The sequence below is a fragment of the Felis catus genome, chromosome X (genome assembly GCF_018350175.1).
Source record: "Felis catus isolate Fca126 chromosome X, F.catus_Fca126_mat1.0, whole genome shotgun sequence".
NCBI classification, from domain to species: domain Eukaryota; kingdom Metazoa; phylum Chordata; class Mammalia; order Carnivora; family Felidae; genus Felis; species Felis catus.
Window position 1 is genome coordinate 119353697 of NC_058386.1, and position 16499 is coordinate 119370195.

Consider the following 16499-nt stretch of genomic DNA (forward strand, 5'->3'; position numbering starts at 1 on the left):
TCTCTCTCTCCCTCTCTCTCTGTCCCTCTCCCACTTGTGCTTTCTCTCTCTCTCAAAAATAAATAAGCCTAAAAAAAATAATGGATGTCATCAGGATCCAATTTCTTGGTTCTTTTTTTTTCAGTTTTTTTATTTATTTTGACAGAGACAGAGACAGCACAAGTAGGGGAGGGGCAGAGAAAGAGAGAGAGAGAGAGAGAGAGAGAGAGAGAGACAGAGAGAGAATCCGAAACCGTCTCCGCATTCCCAGTACAGAGCCTGATGCAGGGCTCAAACCCACGAGATCAGGACCTGAACTGAAACCAAGAGTTGGACGCTCAACAGACTGAGCCACCTAGGTGCAAACCCCCTCCTCAGTTTCCTGGTTCTGCCCTCTGTTGTCCTCACTGCAGGCTCTGGAGCAACATGTTAACAAGACGGTGGCAACAGCTCTAAAACGTTCATCTGTTAGGTTCAGGACCAGTGGGAAAGACAGTATCTTCCCAAGATCTCCCAGGCATCGTATCTCATTGCCTTTTATTTCACTGCACGCCCAAATCTGAATAATTACTATTGGCATATGGGTCGAATGGGATGTGGCTGACGGTTCAGTCCACTGTCGCAGGCTTTGCCAACCGAGTTATGGGATGGGATGTCACCTGAGCCAAATGAACAAATAGGGGAAGGGTAGAGCCTCAAATGGCTATTTCCTGTTAGTGTAAGTGGATGCCTGCGGCCAAAAGATAACAAAATCCTCTACGTGTCTCTACTAAGTAAACGTTCCAGAGAGGGGATTAATAGCTATTAAAGACTAATGATTCATAGCATGTACTGATTCCTTACTATTTACGAGGCACCAAGTTAAGCTCTCACATGTATTATCTCAATATACCTCACGACCACCCTCTGAGGTTAAGTACTAGTAGGATCTAAATCGCACAAATGAGAAAAATAAGGCCGAGAGCAGTGAAGTCACTATCCCGAGGTCTCATAGCTAGTAAATGGAGGAATAGGGATATCAACTCAGGACACTGACAAATTCTAACACTTTCCAGGTTAACGCATCTGTTAACAGAAGAGAGTTCTGGGGGTGCCTGGCTGGTCTGGTACAACGTACGACTCTTGACCTCTGGTGGTTGGAATTACAGCCCCACGTTGGGTAGAGAGATTACTTAAAAAAATAAAATCTCAGGGGCGTCTGGGTGGCTCCGTCAGCTAAGCATCCGACTTCGGCACAGGTCACGATCTCACTGCTCAAGGGTTCAAGCCCTGCGTCCTCAGGTTTTGTGCCCCAGGTGATTCAGTCACTTTACCTAGTGCCAGCCCCGCTCAGCAGACCGCCTCCTCCCCATACCCCAGACAGTCAGCGCAGAGCCTGCTTCAGATCCTCTGTCGCCCTCCCCGGCTTGCACTCTCCCAAAAGTAAAGACGTATTAGAAAAAAAAAAAAAAAAAAAGAATAAATAAAATAAAGTGAGATAGCAGCTAATTTGAAAACTATCTTAAAAAGACAGTTTTGATGGCGAAAGAGAATCATGCTCATGAGGATCAGTCTTCATAAAGAGAAGGAAGAAAACTCACCTTCAAGGGCTAGAAAAAGATCCCTCTCGATACGTAGGATAATTCGGGCGGTAAGTAACAAAACATTTGCTTACAAAGGACTTAAACCGTCGCCGTTTATCTTACCTCCCGGAAGTCTCGAGGAAGGCAGTTCCAGAGCCGGTTCATGCAGCAGCACCGCATCAAGAACCAGGGCTTCCTCGATACCACGTGGCATTCAAGAGCCGGTCCGTCCCCTCGTAGTCGCAAGATGGCTAGAACAGCTTCAAGCATCACGTCTTCCTCGGACTCTGTCCGAAGATCGAAACGGAAATTGCCCCTTCAGCGTCTCCTTTTTAGGAAGAAGAAAACCCTTTCCGGGGAGACCCGCAGCTGACACCCTCTCCCGTCTCCCCGACCTGTACTGGGCGGCATGCTCTGCGCCGAACCAACCTCTACAGAAGGGGAACGGGTTTCCTCCCTCCAGAGGGAGAAAGGCCCATCCTCTCAGCACCAGGGCCAGGAAGAGGAAGAGGGGAAGGTTAAGTGAAGACTCGAGGGTAAAAACAAAAAAAGGAAGAGAGGCGGCACCGACTCTCCCTCCAGGCCCTGCACTTACAACAGGCTTTGAGCCTGGAGTGCCTCTTAGCGTGTGCCGCCCCTCCTCCGATCTGGAGAATGAGGGCGTCCTTAGGGTTTGTGCCCCAGGTGATTCAGTCACTTTACCTACTCCTAGCCCTGCTCAGCATACTGCCTCGTCCCCATACCTGAACAGAGTCCCCAGTCCTTTTAGAATAAAAGATGGGGAAGATGGTTGCCACGATGACCATCACCTTTCCGTATCAGCCACACTTGTCATGCCTCAGCCATCAAGCATGCGCACGAAGCCCGAGTCTAACTTCTCATGTTGGCCTTTGAACATCTCTGGGGCTTTTCACGGAAAGATCTTCAAGGTTCCTCCCAGCTCTGAAGTCTGGGGAATCTTCTTAGATACATTTAAATGAACGGACGTTGACGGCTTCATCTGCTGCTGAAGAAGCTAAACAATAAGGAAACTGATGCTATTTGATTCCATAGGAGGAAAAAATCCTGTATCTGGCTCCAATCCCTCCCTAGCCACCTCCACCATCTCCGTTACCACCTCTCTCATCCCCCCCTCTCCGCCCCCCAACACAGGCCCGCACAATAAATTCTACAGTGGGGGCACCTGGCTGGCTCAGTGGGTAGAGCGGGTGATTCTTGATCTCCAGGTTGTGAGTTCAAGCCCCACGTTGGGTGCAGAGAGAACTTTAAAACAAATCATACAGCAGTTAACAGCGTATCTGCCAGATGGAGAAGCGCAGTGGACATTATGGGGCACCGGGGGCACCGCCTCGCCTACCCACTTCCAGGACTGGAAGGAACACTCATCTCCTCCGCTGTTGGGAGGGTTGGTGACTGGTTTTTCTCACGGAGTCAATTTCCAGAGACTTCCCACAACTGGAGAGATAACCTGCCCCCAAATTGCAGCTCTTCCTCTCGGGCGGTCTGTATTCAATGACTGGTCGAGATGGAGAGGGCTGCTTACGGGGTGGGGCATGGGGAGTAGTGGGAGGAAAGTTGTGGGAAGGGTAATAACGGTCCGGGCCCTAACCCCAGTTGGGGATAAACCTGCAGGGATATTTCAGCTCCAGAATCTTCCGAGGTGTCACAACGAAACCTTTGTTTTGATTGCACCAAGTCTCCTTCTGCCGCCTTCCTGCCTTCACACCCCCACAGGTGCTGATCTGAGAACACTCACCAGTCAACTTCCTGCATACAATCCACCTCAGAGTTTGGTTTCCAGAGACCCCACACAGCCAGGGGCAACTACAGACCTTCTGGTGGAAGCTAGTCCATCTCTTTCTTTTTTTCTGCCGCTTTCCTTTTTGGTCACAAATACTTACATGGGTATCACCTTTAAGTAAAACAGCGCATTGTGAACACAGCTGAACACGTTTCTTAGTGACAAAGGAACGATATTCCCGAAATTATTTTAACAGAATTGACTTGCTCCAAACAGCAGCGCCTGGAGTCAAAACCACAGGACGGGAATCTGGAGTGATTTTTCTTTTTGGGTATACGATGAACTCCTCATTTTCGACTGAATGCCTCAAATTGGGAGCCCAGGTCCTGAGAGTCCGCATTCTACTCTTTGGAAGAATGGTTTCTCTATTGGGCTCTTTTTACGGATACTGAGGAAAAAGGCCTGGTCACTGAAAACATTCACTCTGCCTAATGCATCTGTATTACAGGCTCCTGCCTCAAAATTAAGCAGCATTTCATAGATCTCCTTGACCTGAGTGTTTGTTAATGTGTATTTTCTATTAATGTCAAAATCATATATTTTATTGGGCTTGAAATTGGTCCTGAGGGGGATTCAAACAGCAAGTGAGCAAGTGTTTGCCCCAAGGGTCCTGTGTTTGCATTTCTAACCAGAGGAGCTCGTGCTGACTGCCGAATTCCTTACACTGAAACTAAGCAAGAATGTTCTCTCCACAGACTGCCTTTCATGTTTGAAGTGACAAGACTGCGGCAGATTCATTAAATTTTCAGTTGTTACTCTGGTCAATCATAAACAATCTATTTCATTTGTATGATGATAGAAATAACAGGCTGTCCAAACGGCATGATTCATTACCAAGTTTCTCGTTCATCTTAGTTATCAGGAGAGCAAGACGTCACTATTTTACAGACAGCAATAACTGAAAACAACTGACTGGGAAATCTGTTGGACTTGGTTTTGATACAGTATCCGTAGGTAGGACCTACATAAAACTTGTGCTTCAATAAGAACATTATCCTCCTAAACGGTCATTTTTGCTTCGGTCTCTTCAGACACTTTTGTACTCACAACTGCCAAGATATGCATTTAAAGAACATGTTTTTAATGATGATTCGTGTATTTTGAGAGAGAAAAAGAGCTCGAGCGGGGGAGGGGCAGAGACAGAGGACGAGAGAGAATCCCAAGCAGACTCTGCACTGCCAGCACAGTGCCCAGTGCAGGGCTCGAACTCATGAACTGTTAAGATCACAACCTGAGCCAAAATCAAAAAGTCAGACGCTTAACCGACTGAGCTATGCAGGTGCCCCTCCAAGGTGTTCACTCTAAAGCCTAATCTCACTGAATACAGCAACTGATGCCCGAAATGGATGAAACAAGAAAATATGCAGCACTGCCTTAGGGGTCGGGCAGCTTGATGGCAAGGAGACCCAAACGGGCTGGATGACTAAAGGTCTATTCCAGTTAATGGCAAAACATTTGGTTCTATCAGTACAGATGGTGACGTTACCATAGTCGGTATTATAATGGATGAGGATGAAATGCAAAATGTTAGCAGCACGCGTTAGGTTGTATTGACTCTGTTTGGGAGGATATTATGTGAAAAAGATGACCCACGAAAGAAGTGGTTGGTTTCTGAAGAGAAATAAAAGGATACAGGTGGACCCAGAAAACAAGGGCCTTGCAAAGTTGGAAAAACCATGTGGGTGCAGGACACAAATGAAGTTTTGCCTACTAAAACTTCTCAAAGTGACTCCAGACAGAGACCAAATTAAGGGGGCGGTCTTTCCACACGTTGTTCTAAGTATTTTTAGCCATAATTTGAGAGAGGTACGGGGGTAAAGAAAGAAAAGATATTTGAGAATTATGTCCAGAAAAAACTTTGTCGTTGCAGCGCACGGAACTATGTAAAAATAGATTACTAAATTTGGAGGTAATTATACTGTTAAAGAAACTGTAAGTCGAGACTGAAATGCCCTGGACTACCGTAGACAAAAAAAACAAACCCGGGTCCTCCAACTTTCCATGAGTAGCAGGGCAACTTCAAAGGCTCTGCAGCACCAAACGAGAGATTTCTCCCCAAAACTCATCTCAGATGTGGCCAAGGAGAACAATGAACAAGGAACACCCCCTCCCCCAAGGGTAGATCCATGAGCCACGGAGGTCAAGGAACAAGGGAGTTCTCTCAGAGTGCAGAATCAGAGTCTGATCAAGGAACTTTCCCAGGGCCAAGAGTAGAGAAACTTCACGGCATCTTCCAAGGGGATTTTAAAATGATCACAGCCCAGACTGTTCTGTGTCTCCCATTCTTCCCCTTTCTAAATGAGAACTGCGTTAACTCTTGCTGTAGTTAAAAAGCCTGCGTGTATTCGTAGCTTGCAAAAAGATGCATTCCTTTCTCACTTACAGGTTTGTGGTCAGCCGTGGCCCGCTGGGGTTCTGCTCCAGGCTATGGGTCACACTGTGGTCCACTCAACATGTCTAACTCTGGGACGGAGGGTGAAGAAGCGGCAGTTATCGAGCAGCTACCGACGTGCTTATCACAGGGCTGGAACAGAGCACAAGAGTGAAAGCGAAGCCCCACAAACACATTCAAAACCTCAAGTCCGGTATGGCACGAAGTTGTATCTGCGCACATTCCATTAGCCAAAGCAAGGCACAAACCGCGTCCGTGGGGTCGAGAAATCCACTCTGTCCGTAGGCAACTATTGTTAAGGATAGGAAAGAAAGGGGAAATCCCGAACACCAATTACCATCTACTACTAAAATGTTTATCGCAACTATGCGCATGTTAGTTAAGGATGAATGTGGGCAGGTGACTTCTCTTTTAACCCATCGGCTGCCAGACAGAAAGAGATCACACCTGGACCAGATAAAGAATACTACACATCATCCTGAGAGCTTGGACTTTGAGCTAGAGACAGCAAGTATATCGAATTTAGGGCTGTATCCCTTAGGGGGTGGGGGAATGTTTCCTATGCATAGAAAGAGAAACGGACCAGTTTGAAGATTAAAAGAAAGACTCACAAAGACAGTGCTTAGTGTCACAGTGAATATAATTCACCCATTCACCCATTCTTGCTGAAATTGCACTTGTGAGACCAGTCTCCTGACAAGTCCCCAATTCCAAAATTAAATTCTTTTTTTTAAAGATTGTATTTTTAAGTAATCTCTACATCCAATGTGGAGCTCTAACCCACAACACTAAGGTCAAGAGCCACACGTTCCACTGACTGAGCTGGCCAGGCATCCCTCTGTTGAGTATTTTTAATAATGGATGTGAGGATTATATCCTTAATTTGATACTTACACTTGAGATAATTAGGTTAAAAGGATTTAAAGATTTTAACAGTAGTACGAAGGAGGCCATATCTTTTGATTTTTCCTTGGTGTAAATCTTGAAATTAAATTTGCCTTTATTGCTCAAAAACTTTATTTCACACTATTTAAAGTTTAAAAACTCACTGTCAACCCTGAAGGCCCATCCTTTATAAACTCTCAATTGTCTTCCATTTATGTTCAACAACTAGCTAATTACCTTATCTAAGCTCATTTCTTTTTAATAACTTGAGAAACACAGACAAAAGTTACCAATATGTGAAACTAATATTCTATTTTTCAATCTCTCCCCCTAAAACTACAAGCTCATTATATCTGCCTTTCAGGCTACTGTAGATTACAATTTTGCTAAAACTTTTTCTTTTTTTTTTTTTTTTTTTTTTAATTTTTTTTTTTTCCAACGTTTATTTATTTTTGGGACAGAGAGAGACAGAGCATGAACGGGGGAGGGCCAGAGAGAGAGGGAGACACAGAATCGGAAACAGGCTCCAGGCTCTGAGCCATCAGCCCAGAGCCCGACGCGGGGCTCGAACTCCCAGACTGCGAGATCGTGACCTGGCTGAAGTCGGACGCTTAACCGACTGCGCCACCCAGGCGCCCCTAAAACTTTTTCTACTACGTGACTTGTTCTCACTAACCTAGCTTCTAACTGTTTCCTCACTGTCAAGAACACAACCTTGAAATCAATGCCCTGTATTTCATAGATTTTGTTGCAATGGCACTTCTATTCGGATACGGATTTCTGTATGGGCCAGGATAGGGAAGGCTAAGCCATGGTGTCAACCCCTCAATCTCAGTGGTTTAAAACAAAGATTTCTTTTTCATGCACGCTCTATTTCAATCCTGGGTTGGTTGTGAGCAGCCGCTATCCAGAATATCTCCAGTTGCTGTGACAGACGGCAAACAGAACATGGCAAATTCAACGCCAAGTTTTAAAGCTTCTGCCTCTGACACATTTCACTGACCCAAACAAATCATATGGCCCTGTCTGAGTTTGCCAGGATGGTAAAGCATTAACTCTCCTACAGGGAAACAAAACAGATCATTGCGGAGAGTCGACTACGATATCCTTTGCCGACTTTTTTCTGTCGTGTTGTCATTTTTTTTTTTTTTAAGTTTATTTTGAGAGAGAGACTGAGCAGGGGAGGGGCAGAGAGAGAGAATCCCACGCAGGCTCCATAACCTGATGCGGGGTTTGAACTCACGAACCTCGAGATCATGACCTGAGCCAAAACCAAGAGCTAGACGCTTAACCGACTGAGCCACCCAGGCACCCCCACCTTTTAAGCTTATTTATCTTGAGAGACTGAGAGTGGGGGAGGGGCAGAAAGAAAGGGAGAGAGAGAATCCCAAGCAGGCTCCATCCTGTCAGCGCAGAGCCCAATGTGGGGCTCAAACTCACGAACCAGGAGATCACAACCTGAGCCAGACTCAAGAGTCAGACGCTTAACTGACTGAGCCACCCAGGCTCCCCGTGTTGTCATTTTGTTTATTGGGGCAATGGGCATGTAGACTAGTAACATTAACCCTGTGTCTTACATGTTTTCTCCAACCTTGCCAGTTGTCTTTTAACTTTGCTTATGATAATGAATTCTGCCATGCAGAAATTTTAATTTTGATGTAAATATGTCGAATTACTTTCTTCTTTTCTTCCTCCCTTTCTCCTTTCTTTTTAGGCTTTATGGCTTCTGGACTTCAGATATTTCTTAGGAAGGTCTTAACCTCAAATATTATAAAGGTGATGTTATAGATTCTTCTGTAGTATTTGTACCTTGACAATGTGCGCATCTTCACTACAACTAGATTTGTGTGTGTGTGCGTACGTGGTGCGAGGTAAAACCAAAACTTTCCTTTTTCCCCCCAAATTAGTGTCATCAGTGCTATTTATTAGGAAAACAGCTCTCATGCCAGCCTGATAGGTTGGCAGATAGACAAACCGATACACGGCAGAAGGAGAGGTGTCCAGCTGGCCTAGTTGTTCCTTTTTTTTTAACCAATTAATAAATAATATTTATTTATTTTTGAGAAAGAGAGAGCACAAGACAGACAAGCCGAAGCAGGATCCAGGCTCCGGGCGGTTAATGCAGAGCCTGAGACAGGGCTCGAACTGACACACCGCGAGATCGTGACCTGAGCCGAAGTCGGACGCTTCACTAACTGAGCCACCCAGGCACCCCTGGCCTAGCTGTTTCTGAAGAAAACTGTAGTGTTTGTATTACCACCCAGCACCCATGCCTCATCTTTTTTATCTATTATTCAAGCTTGGAACTGAGAAGAAATATGTGCACATTTTGTGGTAGCCCTTTCCTATGGTTGCTTTGCGTTTTCCCCTGCTCTAGTTCCTTAGTCAATATAGCATCTTCTGTTTTTTCTATCTTGTATAAATTACTCAAAATACCTGATCTCCTAGAAGTAGTCTTTCTTATTTTTCAATGCTACTATGGATCCATTCTTTTTTTTCTAATGTTTATTTTTGAGAGAGAGGGGGCGCGGAGAGAGAGAGAGAGAGAGAGAGAGAGAGAGAGAGCACGAGCTGGAGACGGTCAGAGAGAGGGAGACACAGAATCTGAAGCAGGCTCCAGGCTCCGAGCTGTCAGCACAGAGCCCGACGTGGGGCTTGAACCCACGAACCAGGAGATCATGACCTGAGCTGAAGTCAGATGCTTAAACAAATGAGCCACCCAGGCGTCCCACTATGGATCCATCTTTAAAAAGATTTCATGCCTGGTATTTCAACAGGATTTTGGAGGACGGAAGAGGTAAAAACGTATGTGCAGTATACTATCTCAACCCCCTGATCAATTTCTTCCAAGACACTTTGTATTAGAACCCAGATGTGAATATTCCCTGGATTCTTTCCCCCCATTGATTTCTCTCAGGCCTATTCCTTCATTTCACCAAATATGTTTAGATATGCTTAAATGCCAGAAATGGACAAAGGCTATGACACGTATTTCCCCACTACTCTAACAAAATTAGCATTTCTTTTTAATATGAAATTTTTTTGTCAAATTGGTTTCTATACAACACCCAGTGCTCATCCCCACAGGTGCCCTCCTCCATGCCCATCACCCACTTTCCCTTCCCTCCCACCCCCCCCCCATCAACCCTCAGTTTCTTCTCAGTTTTTCAGAGCCTCTTATGGTTTGCCTCAAAATTAGCATTTCAGGGGGCACCTGGGTGGCTCAGTCAGTTGAGCGTCCGACTTCAGCTCAGGTCATGATCTCATGGTTTGTGAGTTCGAGCCCCGCGTCGGGCTCTGTGCTGACAGCTCAGAGCCTGGAGCCTGTTTCAGGTTCTGCGTCTCCCTCTCTCTCTGCTCCTCCCCTGCTCGCGCTCCTGAGCTCTATCTCTCTCAATGATAAACAAACATTAAAAAAATTAGCATTTCAAGCTGGCTCACAAGTATACTAGGCATTGTACCTGGAGCCTGAGTATACTCACGGAAAAGAAGATGCTTATCCCTTGGGTTTCCTCCAAAACCAGAGGTAGAGAGAAGAATCAGCGTGCAGGTAGTGATCCCAAGGTCCTGGAGAGGACGAGGAAGAGAGAAACAGGAGAAGGTGAAAACCCAAACCAAGGGTTCGTTAATAAGCTACTCATGGCTGTGGTCAGGCAGGGCTTGATCCTGTGGAGATCTTCTGAGAACGTATCTTACAACCGTCCATCTAAGGGACAGCACCAGGCCGCGTATCTACCAGATACCGTCTTCCACTGGTCAAAGTTTGTGCCTGGTGGGTACGAGCTCCTCCACACCTCCGGCACTACAATTAAAGGTGCCAGATTTAGAAAAGCAGAAGAGAAGGTGCCCAGTTACGTTTGAATTTCACATAAACCGTAAGTGTATTTTAGCGTAAGTCTGTCCCATACACTGAGCCATACAAAAAAAGTTGTCTCTCATATGAAATATGAATTGAACTGTGAGTCCTGTATTTTACCTGCTAACCCTATTTGTGATACAAACGGGCCAGCAAGCTGCGGAAGGCTTACCACTCAGCAGCAGCACCAAGCCTATGTGGAAAGGAAAGTTCTAAGGCCCAGCTGAGGTGAGTCGCTCCGAGGCATGCAGCTGCTTGCCACAGCAGTAACGGGGTTGAAAAGTTAGCCCAGGAGGAAAGGACGCAGGGCACAGTTGGTGTCTATGCCATTTGAAGATGAAAATCCTAGGGGCACCTGGCTGGCTCAGTCAGAAAAGCATGCAACTCTTGATCTTGGGAGTCATGACATCCGGCCCCGTGTTAGGTATAGAGATTACTAAAAAATAAATAAAACTTAAAAAAAAAAATAAAGGTGAAATCCTAAAGACTACCAACTAAACTGATTAAATTGAACAGGATAGGAAAAATCCACGGTCATATTAGAGCAAGTACCGTGCTGGGGGTTGTAGAAGGTGGAAGAGGGAGACAAGGGGTTTCACCGACGAGGGTCTCCTTGGGAAGACAATACAGAGAACAGACTGGAAGAGGATAAGTATACTGTGAACCACCTGAGGCCAGGGAGAAGTCAGGACCTATAATATACCTGGTACTGAGAGGGCTGGTAAATGGCTGCTGAATTAACATATAAATAAATGAATGAATAAAGGAAAAGATAAGGGAAGGAGAAAAGTACTTCTAAAGAAAGAAAAAAAGGTAGGAATGAATACTGAAAGCCTTTAAGTTTGACTCTTAATTTAAAGAGATCCTGGGGCGCCTGGGTGGCTCAGTCGGTTAGGTGGTTAGGCATCCTGCTTCGGCTCAGGTCATGATCTCACAGTTTGTGAGTTCGAAGCCCGCATCGGGCTCTGTGCTGACAGCTCAGAGTCTGGAGCCTGCTTCAGATTCTGTGTCTCCCTCTCTCTCTGCCCCTCTCCTGCTCACACTGTGCGTGTCTCTCTCTCAAAAATACATAAACATTAAAAAAATAAAAAAAAAGAGATCCTGATGTAATAAAAGAACTTTGAAAGTGAGGAAACAGATTACCATTTACCTAAGTATTTAAAATACTGCATTAAATAAAGCTTTTTAGGTGAAATCTTTACAATATAGGTCTTAAATATAGCCCTATGCAATAGGATAATAGCTGATAAATAATCAGAAAACATTAACTCTTATCTCCAGAAATTTCTTGGCTAATTACATGCACTTGTGAACATCTTTTTTTCAGATGTTAATTCCCCAGAATTAATTCCCAGAATAAATGTATTCTGGATCAATAAACTCAACATTCACAAAGTGCTAACAAATCAAAAATAGTGTGACCATTCTGAGGATTAGTCTAACAGATATTCATTCATACGGGAGAGCATGGAAGTGTGATTAACAAGATATGCCCCTCCCCTCAAAAGATGTCTACATCAGGGGCGCCTGGGGGGCTCAGTCAGTAAAGCGTCCGACTTCAGCTCAGGTCACGATCTCACGGTTCATGGGTTGGAGCCCGCGTTCGGCTAGGAGCTGACAGCTTGGAGCCTGAAGCCTGCTTCAGATTCTATGCCTCCCTCTTCTCTCTGCCTCTCCCCTGCTCATGCTCGTGTGCTCTATCCCTTTCTCAAAAATAAATAAACGTTAAAAAAAAAAAGATGGCCACATCAAAAAAAAAAAAAAAAAAGTCCACATCATAATCCCTAAACCTTGAAAATATGTTATGTTACCTGGTGTTCTGGGTTGAACTCTGTCTAGATGCCGAAGTCCTAACCTCTAGTATCTTAGAATGTGACATCATTTGCAAATAGGATCTTGTCTGAGATAACCAAGTTAAAATGACATGGGCCCTAATCCAATTTGACTAGTATCCCCATAAAAAGGGGAAACTGGACACAAACACAAAGATATTATCAAGACTCGTAGGAAAAGGACACCCATGTGACCTGTAGTCACATGACTAACAGTACTGACCAACATCAGACAGCCAGGTAACAGGACTTCAGTCCTATAAACACAAGGAACTGATTTTGGCCAACAAACTAAATGAACTTGGAAGATTAATCCCGGGAGTCATCAGAAAGGAACAGAGCCCTACTGACATCTTGATTTGGGCCTTAGGAGATTCTAATCTGAGGATCCAGTTGAGCCATGTTGTACCCTGACTTCAAACTGACAGAGCTGCGAGATCATAAATAAGAGGGTTTCTTTTTTATTGGGGTAAAATATACATATCATTTACCATTTTCAGCACTTACGTCAGTAGTATCAAGTACATTTACACTGTTGTGCAACTATCTCCACTACCCATCTTCAGAATTTTTTCATTAGACCGTAACTGTTCGTCGTCCCCTCCCCGTCGGCCCCCAGTAACCTGTGCTCTACTTGGTGGCTCTGTGTTGGACTGCTCTGGGTACCTCATCCAAGGGGAATTGTACAGTATTTGTCCTTTTGTGTCTGGCTTATTTCACTTAGCATCATGTCTTCAAGGTTAAGCGGGTGTCTTTTTAACCCAGTAAAACAACCCAAATTATTAGTAGTAACGTTACAGCAGTAATAGAAAAATAACACAAGGGCATATTTCACAAACAAAAAAAATCTCCTGTTTTCACATGAAGCAGCAAACATCTAAGAGTTTTGTTTGCAAAATGAGAAGGTCTACTACGTTTGCATTTTTATATTGGAACCTCTTGTGCCTCGCATCCTGTAGGCCTACCTTTTACTCCAGCCCTTGCCGTGGTGAGCACTCTTTTCAGTCATCTTTTGAGACCTCTGGCTCTGGGCCCCAGGGCTTTTAGATGCTGTCACGGCACAGGCATCTGTGAACGCCTGTTCGGCACTTACACATGTTCAAACATAGAATTTCTATGAAGTTAGCACCACATAAGGCAACCAGTGACTGATGGAGCAGAGAAGCTGGTGGATGAATGCCCCTCTCATCCCCCTTCCAGAAGATAACCGTGCAATGTATTCTCTAGGTCTCCTGGGGGGTCCACGGGCACTGAGACTCCACTAACCCAATGGTAATTCCTTCCTTGTTTACCATTCTCTCATCTTCCACTCCTTTTCTCTAAGGCCACCTCCCCAAAGAGCACTACATGTGAGCCCTTGTCTCAGGCTCTGGATTCTGGGGGAAACCCTCATTAAGAAAAATATGAAAACCATGCTTGCTCACTGTGAACAATTTAGGGAAAGACAAAAAAGTACAAGGGAAAAAAAATCCATAATCCCACTACCCGGAAACAATCACTGTTAATACTCAAGTCCGCGTGCTTCCAGACTATTCTATGAGCACTGCATGGGATCTACACAGTAACCTACGTCTTTGGACTCCCAGACTAAGGCGACTGTCTTGGTGGCTAACACGAAATGACTTTCTTGACTTCAGTATGGCCAAAGGATAAAGGGTAATTAATTAGCACCCCTGAGCAGAATCTGGAAAGGATAGTTAAGCATTTAGAATTCAGGCAATATCGGGGCACCTGTGCGGCTCGGTTAGTGAAGCGTCCAACTTCGGCTAAGGTCATGATGTCACGGTTCGTGAGTTCGAGCCCCACATCGGGCTCTCTGTCTCTCAGCACAGAGCCTGCTTGGGATCCCCTGTCCCTCTCTCTCTCTCTGCCCCTCCCCTTCTCACGCCATCTCTCTCTCTCTCTCTCTCTCAAAAAGAATCTTTTAAAAACTTTTTTTAAATAGAAAAAGATTCAGATTAAATAAAAAAAATTATCTATTCGGTCTTTAGGAGGCAAGTTTCTGCTCGTGATTCTATTCCTTCATACTTTAGTTTTAAGAATTAAGTAAGGTGGTAAAGGACCTTTTCTGGAGCACTGAACATGGTGTTCTGACAGCCACTTTGTTTTTTTCCTGCCTTTTTTGCACAACCGAAACCCTAAAGGGACATTTACCAAACACAGTAATTCCAAAATGCAGTTGTAACTCCCCTGACTGCACTGGCAGGAGGATGATTTGGAAGAGTACATCCCTCAGGATAATGGGAAATTAAACTTTCAACCACGATGATGGCATAACCCCTTCATTAAGGAGCCAACAAGACGGAGCCTTTAAGAAAAAAGATGCAAAACGTGGAGAAAGCAACACGTTTGTGAGGGACTAAAACAACACAACTTGACTTATTTCTGCCTTCCTGGAAATCTTCCATGTGATACCAACAGACCTTTTCAGAAGGAGATTTTCCCTGGAGGTGCTCGGCCTACACTGCCGGTGAATACAAAAGCAGGTGGCTCCGGCTCCCAGGCCGAGGCCCAGCTCTAGCTGCTGGATGAGGACCTGCTGGAAAGCCAGCCTGGCAAATCCCCAGATGCCCAGCCCCATTTCCCCGAGGGCAGGGGTCTTCTCGACTTCCGTCGAAAAGGAAGGAAAAGGAAGCGGGAGAAATTCACAACCCCCTTTGCGAGAAATCACGGCAGGAAAACGGAACGCCCTCCTGGGGCAACAGGGAAAAATGGGGCCGCTGCCAGGAGACCAGAGCTGCCTTTTCCTTCACACCAAAGCCACTCTCCCTTCGGTAAAAAATGTGTCCATGATGTTGATATATGGCTAATAAAGTGTATCATTAATAATGCAAGAAAAGAAAAGAAAACTCCTTCTGGAGTGAAAAACCGTCCGGTTCATAGGATTTGCGCAAAATAAATACTAATGCCAGGAGAGACATGAACAAATGGATAATAACTTATTCAAAAGGCACCTCTGTGTGCTTTTCTTGTTGCCCTTTTAGTAAAAGTCCTTTTTGTTATGTGTGTAGTTTTACAATAAAGCTCCTATCAGAAAGAAGAATACTCACGTTTATTGGTTGCTATGCTTTCCGGAAGTTTTTGCAGGTTTTCTGGATGTTCTGTGTCCCCAAAGTAGTTCTGCTGCCCGTCCTACTAACACTCGCAGCATCCAATGGCAAGAGCCACCTCTGCTTCCACTGTGGACTAGTCACGTGGTCCACAACAGGCGATTTGCACAGGAAACCCTAACCCAGGCCTCGTCACAGATTTGTCTCCGGGGGAAATTCAGTGCGGTTCCCTGCTACCCCTCGGGGTCCCTACTACCCTCTCGGGGTCCGTTCCCTTATACTACCTTCGAAGATAGCTCCGCAACAGCCAGCCCGTGGAGATCCTTCTGCCCCCTTCCCACCACCTTCTCAGATCCCCCACGGTGGCGAAATATTACACTTGGGAAGCACTGCACACGAGACCTGCAGTCCGTGCAGTGCTGGAAAGCCACTGCTACGGCCTTCTTTCACTCAGCAAACTGAGCCAGCCCGACAGGGCTTACGGCTCCTCGCAGAAAAAAAGCGACGGCGGTGCAAATATGGTAGTTACGCAAACTGTCAAAGCTCAAGGATTGATAGCAAACATCTGTCACCGTGTCTACTTCAAGCTTTCAACCCAAAATGAAAGACGACAGAGGAAGTGAGACTTGAGGAAAGAGGACAAATGTGTAGAGACTCCACATGTGGAAGAGGTGGGAGGGTGGAGGGAGGCTGAGAGAAGAGAAAGAGGGACAGAGAGGAGGGATGGGGAGATGTGAGGGAGGAGGAAGGCGGAGAGAAGGGGGAAGGAGGGAGAGAAGCATAAAGACGAGGTATAGCAGGGCATACTGAAGCTACTGTAGTTATGCATCAAAGGACACTATCAGTTAGGTGCCTGGGTGGCTCAGCGGGTTAAGCGTCGGATGCCGAGTTCAGCTCAGGTCATGATCTCCCAATGAGTGACTTCCAGCCCCATGTCGCGCTGATGGCACGGAGTCTACCTGGGATTCGCTCTCTGCCTCCCTCTCTCTCTGCCCCTCCCCTGTTCATGCTCTCTCTCTGTCTCAAAAATAATAGGTAAACGTGAAAATAAAATAAAACAAAAACAAAAGGATACTAACAAAGTGAAAAGGCAACCCATGGAATGGGAGGAAATATTTGTCAATCATGTACCTGATAAGGGG

At 45.4% G+C, this 16499-nt stretch overlaps 1 long non-coding RNA gene across 2 annotated transcripts in view; it reads right to left on the reverse strand.

Annotated features, from left to right (window-relative positions):
• Window positions 1–10: 10 nt before the first annotated feature.
• Window positions 11–16499, reverse strand: part of LOC123383398 — a 34644-nt gene continuing 18155 nt past the window's right edge. Inside the window, exons 2-6 of one of the 2 annotated variants that reach the window (XR_006593088.1) lie at window positions 10102–10186; window positions 5726–5866; window positions 2285–2556; window positions 1665–1828; window positions 11–68 (exon numbers count right to left, since the gene is read on the reverse strand). This is a non-coding gene — a long non-coding RNA (uncharacterized LOC123383398). Of the gene's footprint in view, window positions 69–1664; window positions 1829–2284; window positions 5867–10101; window positions 10187–16499 lie in introns of both variants that reach the window. The other variant, XR_006593087.1, reaches the window with a different exon arrangement.